General features: G+C 43.1%; 1 long non-coding RNA gene across 1 annotated transcript; it reads left to right on the plus strand.

Moving 5' to 3' along the window:
• The first annotated feature begins 4,913 nt into the window (after positions 1-4,913).
• On the plus strand, positions 4,914-9,316 carry LOC118083118 (uncharacterized). The gene is made up of 3 exons (XR_015949240.1): positions 4,914-5,029; positions 5,515-5,644; positions 9,094-9,316. It is a non-coding gene; the product is annotated as an uncharacterized LOC118083118 (long non-coding RNA).
• Positions 9,317-9,785: the final 469 nt, after the last annotated feature.

Raw genomic sequence — 9,785 nt, forward strand, 5'->3', positions numbered from 1 at the left:
CCCATACCATCTGTTTCTGATTTTCGGGCTTGAGTGTCATTGCTTATGAAGCCAGGATAGTACCTTATACTCATGGGAAGGAGGTGCTGTGCAGAAACACAAAATGTGTTTAGAAAAGAAGCCTAGAAAATGAGAGGGTCCCCCAAAACAGTACAATAAGGACTGAGACGCAGAAGGAAGAATGAGCAAAAATGGGAACGAGGGAATGAGAGGGAGAGAAAAGAAATTCAATTCAGTTCACATTTAAAAATGAACCTACCGAAATCTCACTTTCTGAACCAAGATGCGAGGCAAAACACATCCTCCGTTCAAAATCAGTACTGCTTCAAATCTGGTGATTTGGTTCTCCAGCCATGAGACGTATTAAAAGAAAATGCATATAAAGTGTTAATGAACATGACCTACAAAAATGCATCACATTGAGGAATATTGCTCTGCAAAAAAAAATGCAGAACTTCATACAAAATTGGCAGTAAAATGTTGTCTGAAAAACTACAAGCTTGTGAAAATGGAAAAGACTGGAGAAAGTGAGCGAAATCAAAAGTGATAGAGGTGGTGAGTGGGTGTGTATGATATTGTGAGAATGCTTTAAAAAAAGTTTTGAAAAATATATTAAATTTGCCATGGCTCACAATCGCCATCTAGTGTCACAATTGTATAATGCACTTCACAACACACTTAAAACGTTTTATTTGCAGCTGTATAGCTGAGTCCAGAGTCTCTCACCTCTGGAAGGAGGGACGAAAGGGAGGGCCTTGGAGAAGGGCATGGCTGCTTAGCTGAAGCAACCTGGAAGATGCTCTTACTCCTTATGTTTCTTTACACCTCCAAGTCAAAGTTCAAATGAATGCCCCAGGTAGGGATGAGCTGTTCAGCACCCTGCTCACTCCCTCCTGATGTACTGCCAAGTAGATTTCTGAAGGCCTACTGCCTTGTTACATTTTCAAAATACCAGAGGCTGGCAACTCTGTGGTATAGATGTTGTTGTTGTTGTTTAGTCGTTTAGTCGTGTAATCCCACTTTTTTGTGCATTTCCCCATTACTTTCCTAACTGCAAAAAGTCTGGGTTTCTCTTGTAGTGAATATGTTGCACTAGGGCAACAGATCATTTTAACCCACTTTAAACATGCAAACCTAAACTTTCCTGTATGCCCTTGAATCCCTCATGCACAATAGTGGTGGCAATCTGGAGTCACCCTCTGTTTTCATCAGTGAAAAAGGTCCTTGTTTTTTGCTGTTGCTTTCCTGGGACGTACATTCAGCCCTGGCCTACTGCCATTCTTGGTGAAAAATGGCTATTATAAAGTTCATATTTGCTTTCTCTTGCTTTGGCCTACAGTCATAGCTCGGTTTAAGTATGCCTCGGTTTGAGTATTTTCAGTTTAAGTACTCCACGGACCTGTCTGGAACGGATTAATCCACTTTGTATGATCAATAGTGCAAAACAACACCACTAACATATACCAATCTGTAGTGCAATAAAGCACATAAGAGTCATCAAATGTTCCATGTAGATGTAAAATTGGTGTACTGTAATATTTTGCTTCAAGTAAAATTCCTCCTCCTTCCTGACGGGTTGCCAGCTGAAAATCCTCCCATTTCACTGGTAAATGTCCAGTTTCCTCAAAGGAAATAGCTCTATCTTCAGCAATAGAATAAAATACAAACAATTACTAAATACAACAATCTGAGTTTTTTTACAAAAAAAACCCAATGTCTTATACTCACTAGAGGGAACAATATAGAGAAATTAAACAATGGCCCAAAGCTCCTGTGTTGCATACAATCCTCAAGGTCGGCAAAGCTAATACAAGCTGTATGTCTGTCTATGGACTAGATGATCCTCAGGGCCCCTTCCAAGTCTATAATTCTATGAAATGGGGGCATGGAGATGCTGCCTTGAGCTTTTCAGGGGAGGGCATGGTCTCAATTCAAATTGCCCTAGTAGTATTTTGTAGTTTCGCCTTCTTTCCAGGTGGTGGCATCATATGCTCACTTTCAGAAGAAGAAGAAGAATTGGGGGAAGGAAGGGAAGGAAGGAAAAGTTTTCCCTTTGGTGGATGCATTTCTGCAAACTGAATAATAATAATAATAATAATAATAATAATAATAATAATAATAATAATAATGGAGAGCTCTGTGGTCTGATTTTATTTTCTGTGTTAAGCATGAACAAGGAGCACGTTAAAGATTCACAAATCTTATTTAATATGTATATGGGGGGGGCTGTGTGGAGAGAGTCTCTTCCTTTAAATACCTGGGAGTCCATCTTAGTGAAGACCAGGGCAGTCTCGAGCAGGTCGCGCGCCCCGGCGCTGAGGGGCGGAGATCGCTCCGGTGCCCCCGCCCTCGCAGGACGCAGCATGGCTTCCGTGCGGCTTTGCCGCGCAGCGCCCCGCCTACCGGCCAGGCGCCCTAACACCCCGCACCGCCGGGACTCTAACTGGAGCCGGCCCTGGTGAAGACCTAACTCGGAAGGCCAATACAGCCCAGGTGGTTAGGAAGGCCCAACAGAGACTTCATTTCCTTAGGGTCTTGCGAAAGAAGAAGGTTGGACAGCAGCTGATGATTTCCTTCTATCAGTCCACGATAGAAAGTGTTCTCACATACTGCATTACGGTCTGGTATGCTGGTTTGACAGCAATGGACAGAGAGTCCCTACGGAGGGTGGTGAAGACAGTGTACGATATCGTGGACTGTCCCCTGAGTCCGCTAGATGTTATCGCGAGAGGCCGTTGCCTCAGAAGAGCGAGGAACATTCTCAGGGATGACTCACACCCTGGCCAGCACTTTTTTGATCTCGGGCAGGAGATATAGAAGCATGATAAGCCACACCAACAGGTTAAATAACAATTTTTACCCATGGGCCGTGAGGCTGCTGAATGGAAGACAGCAACATTGCAGCTGACGTTCAGGGTTGGTGGTCGTGTGACAGCACCCAGAGAGTAACAAGGAATGAGAGATTGGGGGGGGGGCTCGTTTAATCTCGCTGTAAACAAGTGGTACAGTGACAATAAAGTATTTCTATAAGGTTATTTCAGAGACATGCTTATCCTTTAGACACCCAGTAGATTGCTGCAGCCCACAGGAGAGCTTCTCCTGCAAATTCCAAAGATATCAGAAGCCAGCTCTGTGGTAACTCAGAGCAGGGCTTTTAGTGTGGCTGGCTCTGTTCTGTGGAATAGCATTCCTCTTGAGATACAGCACTTTCTGGAAACAATCAAATACATTTATTTATTTATTTTGTTCCAACAGGCTTTCCAGCTGGAAAAATCGTTCTTTTCCATGAGTAGCTGTACTGTACAGTTTTCATTTTCGTTGTGTGTGTGTGTGTGTGTGTGTATCTGGGTGGATGATTACTGTTTTGTTTCTTTCCTTGTAGATCGCTTTGAGATGATTGTATAGAAGCAAATCAATAAATTAATTATGGTGGTGGTAATGGTGGTGTTGTAGTTTGGGTGGTGGTGGGGTGAGTCTGGATGGTCCTTTCCAACTCTTTGGTCCTGGGCCCAGAGAGGTTTACAATCTATGAGACAGGCATAGGCAAACTCAGCCCTCCAGGTGTTTTGGGACAACAACTCCCATGATCCCTAGCTAACAGGACCAGTGGTCAGGGATGATGGGAATTATAGTCCCAAAACATCTGGAGGGCCGAGTTTGCCTACGCCTGTCTTATAGATTGTAAACCTCTCTGGGCCTGCTATAAGAAGAGGTCACTGAAATGGTCAGATAGCTGGCCAATTAAGTACTATCGTTTTCATGTCCGAAGAGGTTCCCCTGTTGCCATAGAGACAAGGGGTGGGCCTTCCCCAAATCACCTGGCTGGAAGCCATAATATTCTAAGAGGATGAACCCTTAGCTGCCAAGTATCACGTTTTTCGTGGGAAACCCCCGGATTTTAATCCGTTTTCCGCTGTTCTCCAAATGGAGAAAAATCCCGGAAATCCCCCAGATTTCCTACGTGCCAGGGAGCCTCCATTTTGGGTGCTGCTCTGTGGGCACCGGAAATAGGGCAGAGCGGCACTGGAAGTCGCTTCTACACATGCCCGGTGGCCATCTTGGTGGTGGCCGCATGGTGGTGGCTGTCACCAAGATGGTCGCCGCCATGCGGCCACCACCAAGATGGCGACTGGGCATGTGTAGAAGTGACTTCCAGTGCCACTGCCCTATTTCCGGTGCCCACACATGGTCAGAGCAGCCCCGGGAGTTGCTGCTACGCAACTTCCGGTGCCGTGCCGCTGCTTATCCCACATTTTTCAGCGGGAGACTCAGCAGGTATGGAAGAACCATATGTGGGGGGAGGGGAGCTCTGTGTGTCAGAGAGAGAGAGAGAGAGAGATCTGGCTGATGTTGGAAGCTTGAGACACAGAGGCTGGTCTTACTGTGTGCTAAAACCCAAAGCCCCTCCATTGTATGCTCACATCATGTTGCACATATGTGAAAATAAAACCATAGATCCTAATAACATCACAGTCTCCTTCGGTCTTCATTCCAAGGAAACTGAACTCCAACTGAACTTCCTTCATTCCAAGGAAACTGAAGGAAACATTGGAATCTCTTAGCACACAGAGATTCATTTGCATGCAATAGCAAAAACAGCAGTAATTATGGTTTAGTAATCACCGATACCCTTATTTTCCAGGAACTCCATCTTTCTTCCTCTTTCTTCCCTCTCTCTGGTATTCAGAGGGAGATACACCTTCAGTGATTTGATCTGGGTTTTGCATCCTCCAGGTCTTGCAACAGGACAAAACCAGGTTAAGCCAGTGTGCTTATGCCTTGGACAGCGGCCCCACCTTGTTTCAGGTCACGGTGATGCCATGCTGGACTTTCCAAGGCAGGAGGAGGAAACTACTTCTCAAGGAGCCTACAAATACGGCCACCCCAGCCCTCCTCCAATAAACACTGGGCACCTGTCTGGCTTGTAACACTGCATTCAGCTTCGCTGCATCAGTCCATCCCAACTGAGCCATGAAGATTATTCACCTGTGCTGGGCTGTTTTGTCTGTGCTGCTCCTGGCTTCCTCAGGTAAGGGGTGGAGAGTAAAGAAGGGAGAGAGAGGCTGGTCCAGCCAAGTGGAAGGAAGAAAGGTATTGAGATGTTCTATCTCCTCGCAAAGGAAAGGAGCATTTCTATCTAGCTTTTCTACTACAGAAGGTAGAGTTGGAAGGGTCCCAAGGGTCACCTAGTCCAACCCCCTTGAAATGCAGGAATCTCAGCTAAAGCATCCAACCTCTGCTTAAAAACCTCCAAGGTTTCCTAGACAGCTAGGTCAGGGACAATGGGAATTGTAGTCCAACAACTTCTGGGGGCACAAGGTTGGGAAAGGCTGGAAACTGCATAGCAGTGGCTCTCCAGGAAGTTGGGATGCAACTTCCAGGTGGTTCTGGGTTTCCCTACTCCTCTCATAAAGGCTGTGAACTTGTGCCTCATTTTCTTCCTCTTCCTAATTGACTTTGCTCTCCGCAGTGGACAGTGATCTCTTTCTCTCCCCCCCCCCCCACCTTCCGCAGGATTTGCCTTTTTCAAACCAAATAGCAGGCGGCAATGCTATGAAGCCAATGGTGCTTGCAAACTTTTCAAGTGTCCCTCTCCCATGGTTCAGATCGGAAAATGCGGAATTGTGAGGAAATGTTGCAAAAGGTAACTTCAGCTCGCCAACAGAGAAGTTGTACAAGTTGCCAGGGTTCTTCCCTCCCCAGCACCTTCTGAATGGAGCATGCTGAGAAGATAGAGCTATGGTGGTGGTTAGTTGGGTTTTTGTTCTTTGCCCCAGGTGAAGCCTCCAAGGGGTGCCATTGAGCTTCTCAGCCTGTGCTTGTGTATGTGTGTATGCAAATGTTTGTGTGGGGTGGCAAACGGGTGAAATAAAGCCTAGTTTTGCCCCTGTAAGAAGCCCCTGATTTGAGGGACTTCAAGCTGCCATCCTAAGTCCATCATTTCCATCAAATTTAATGGAACTCACTTCCTAGGAAACACATTTGGTCGCCCGCCCCCCACCTCCAGTACTCTGAATTCCAGAAGTCCAGATCAGAGCTTAAAAGAAACCCTGCACAACCTTCCACAATGAAAGTCGCCGTGAAATCCAGAATATATTACTGGACTAAACTGATTTCTATCTCGGTATTCATGATGACCTCCTACTTACCCTCCCCAGTGTTTTTAAGTTGGTATTTTACTTGAGCAGTCATTTGCTATCCTGGATTCAGCCTAAGGGATCTACTGAACTGAGAAAGCAGCTTAATTATGTGTCTCTGATACCTTTGTTCTGCAGGGGAGGAGCAATAACAAAAGTTTTGAGATGCTTGCTAGAGTTAACTATACATTTCTTTGCATGTTTACCATAATTTGCACGTCAGGTATATTTGCATGCTTTGCTATAAGATTTATAGTTTGCACATCAAAAAGCCATTCTCCAGGGCTTCTATGGATAAAAGATTAAAATGACTTACAGTGCAATGCTTATTTAGGTAACTGTGCAATTCTATAGCTACACTAGGGGCCAAAATTGTGGAAACCTTTTGGGAAAAGTGTGTTTCTGAGGTTTGATGGTTCGTAACTCCTGATTGGCTCTCTAAACGCTCGTGCTCATTGGCTACATTCAAATGAAGGAAAGCTACTGCATCTCAACCTAAGCAAGTTATGCTTCCTTTTTCTGGTTATTTGGCTATAACTTTTGATGGAATACAGATAACTGAACAAACTTTGTTGCATTACATTCTTCATTAAATTATCTTTCCAATGATATATAATTTTATGATATTATTCCCCAAAGAAATGGTCTTATGAGCCATCAAACCTCAGAAATACACTTTTTCCCAAAAGGTTTCCACAATTTTGGCCACTAGTGTATATATTTCCATATATCTGGCACATTTGTACAAACCAAGGACAATTCCACATATAAAAACAATGCAAATGTTTAAAAATTATTCTATGATTTTTTATTTTATTTTTTAAAAAAGTGGAGGCTAGCCTGTTGGAGCAAATGGGGCAATTCCCCACTAAGCTCAGTTTGAATTCAAAAATCCCCACCAGTCTGCTTTCTTCCTTGCAACCAGTCCAGAGGTCAGCCCTGGCTGTCCTCTTTCACGTTGCCTTTGCAGAACTCAAGGAGCACGTGAACCCAACTGGAATCAGTTGACTACTTGGTTCCCGCACCTGTCACAACACTCCCCTGATGTCACTGGTTCAAAATGCTCCCGTTGCAGGTGCAGGCTGAGATAAAGATCTTCACCTGGAAAGCTTTGCTGAAAGGGGAATTCAATAGGTGCCCAAACAACATGGTTAAAGGTGCAGCTCAGGCCTTTCACACCCAAGAGACAGATGCAACACTGGGTGGAGACCACATTCCAGTTGTATACACATCTAGGTCACATGGACAACATACATGTCAACAACTTTGGGAACCAGGCAGAGGGCCTTCTCGATGGTGGAAATAAACAACTATCTGACTTTTAGAAGACATCTCCTTTTTCTCCTTTTTGATTCTGGTTTCCTCCAATATTACCTTATGTTACAAGAATCATTCAGTATCTGCCACAAAGCTTTTGTCATCTCAGTAACCTTTGGGATATTCCTTGATTACTATTCTTTCTTTATTAACATCTTGTATCGGGTTCCCTCTCACTAACCCGGTTATCCTTCCTGACTGTAGGTATTCTAACAATTTAGTCTGCCATTCGATTTTTGAGGGGATGTTTTTGCATCATTATCATTATCATCATCATTATTGGTTAAGGGTGCCGAGAGTTATTACAGGGCTGTTCAAAGATTGCCAGCTCCTAGCACCTTTAACAAACTCTGGGTCCCAGGAAGATATGACGGTTACAGAGGCATAAGATTTCTTTGGATGTGTTTTGTGAGTGTGCCCACGGTTAGCACAACTAAGAAGCCTCAAATGCCATATCCATTGTCTTAGTGGATGCCCACAACTTCTTGCTCACGAGTAGGCAAAATATACTTCAGGATTTGCAGACCTTTGCACCGATCTCTGCTCAATGGATCTTGGGATTCTCATTTTAAAAGCAAAACGAAGTAGACCCCAAAGGCCTTTAAGGTCTTAAGAAGATTAAAAGTAGCCTTCTACTTTTTCTTTTATCCCTATGATGGGAATCCTATATCGTTTACACTGATTATCCATATCTCCCAGTTAACTCTTTTAAGGAATTGGTGTGTTGTTTTACTTAGCATGAAGGGGAGCTGTGATGCCGGCTATATAAATAAATACATAAAACAATGACAAGTTCTTTATTATTGTCTACAAGTTTTTTACATTACCTTTCACTATTAATTGCCCATTTATTCTGCCCTGCACTATCATCTTCTTGAGCGCTTCAGCTTCCTCTCTATCTTTATAATTTTGACATCGGATTCAGGTTTAGCATCCTCTAATTTAGCATTTATCCTCTGTTAATATCCATTCAATTTTTCCATTTAAATTCTTCTCCATTACCGGAAAACTTGATCCGTACAAAAACTCTCTTCCTTCCTTCCTTCGACTTGTAACAATCATTCTATTTCTTCCCAAATCTAGAAGACCAAAAAATAACAATGTAGAAGCATGTACATTTTCACTGTTCTTGAAGGGAATTACTGATTATGCAGTTTACTAGATTTATAATTATCTTAATTATGTAATGTGTTAATTGAACAGGCACTGGTTGTGCTAAGTATAACTAAGACAGTTTACGAAGTACATGCAATTTCAGTTTAATGGGCAAATGAGTACTATTTGCATATCCCATTAGTTACACACTGTGTATCAAGTACGTAACTTGTTAACTGCTCAGAGTATGAAAGGCACATTGCCAATATATATGTAGTCTTTTAATTGCACAATTGGTGGCCCAGTTAATGTCACAAGGCTTGCGAAAGTTCAGGAAGGACTTCTTAAAAAACAAAATTTGCATACCAATGGTGGAAACTGAACTTAAAATGGTGAAAGTGAGAAACTGAGATTGACAGAGTTACCTAGTGGGCTTTTGGTATGTTTCTGATGGGCCAACATTGCTTCCTTTGCTTTTTCCATGTCTCAAACATTGTGACTTGGCAATGAAATGGTGAAATAATTCTTGTTGTTTGCTTTTAAGCCCAATGTGATAGAAGACTAATTGCTGCCTGCTGACCCAGGATCCTTTGAAAAAAGGGATGTGTTCCCTCAACTTTGAGAGCTACTGGATCATGCATCATCCCCCAGCTGGAGATCTCTTCTGTTTATTCACCAGAGAATCTGGCTCAAAATGAAGGAGCTTTTGCAACATTTACAATGAGACTATGAGCGTATTCCCTTGCAATAAAAGCAAATTCAAGAGATTTGTCTCCTAGGTTTGTAGTTGCATGTCGAGACCCCAGAACCAACCCCTCAAAGAGAATGAAATACCAGGACACAGAATATAAGTGTGCATGCACATGAAAGCTCATACCAAAATAAAAACTTAGTTAGTCTTTAAGGTGCTACTGAAGGAATTTTTTTACAGAATATAAGGTTAATGTTATTGGGTGATAATGATAATAATAATAATAATAATAATAATAATAATAATAATAATAATAATAATAATTTATTATTTATACCCCGCCCATCTGGATGGGTTTCCCCAGCCACTCTGGGCGGCTTCCAACAGAAAAATGAAATAAAATAATCTATTAACCATTAAAAGCCTCCCTAAACAGGGCTGCCTTCAGATGTCTTCTAAAATCTGGTAGCTGTTTTTCTCTTTGACATCTGACGGGAGGGCGTTCCACAGGGCGGGCGCCACCACCGAGAAGGCCCTCTGCCTGG

The sequence above is a fragment of the Zootoca vivipara genome, chromosome 3 (assembly GCF_965207765.1).
Source record: "Zootoca vivipara chromosome 3, rZooViv2.hap1.1, whole genome shotgun sequence".
Taxonomy (NCBI): domain Eukaryota; kingdom Metazoa; phylum Chordata; class Lepidosauria; order Squamata; family Lacertidae; genus Zootoca; species Zootoca vivipara.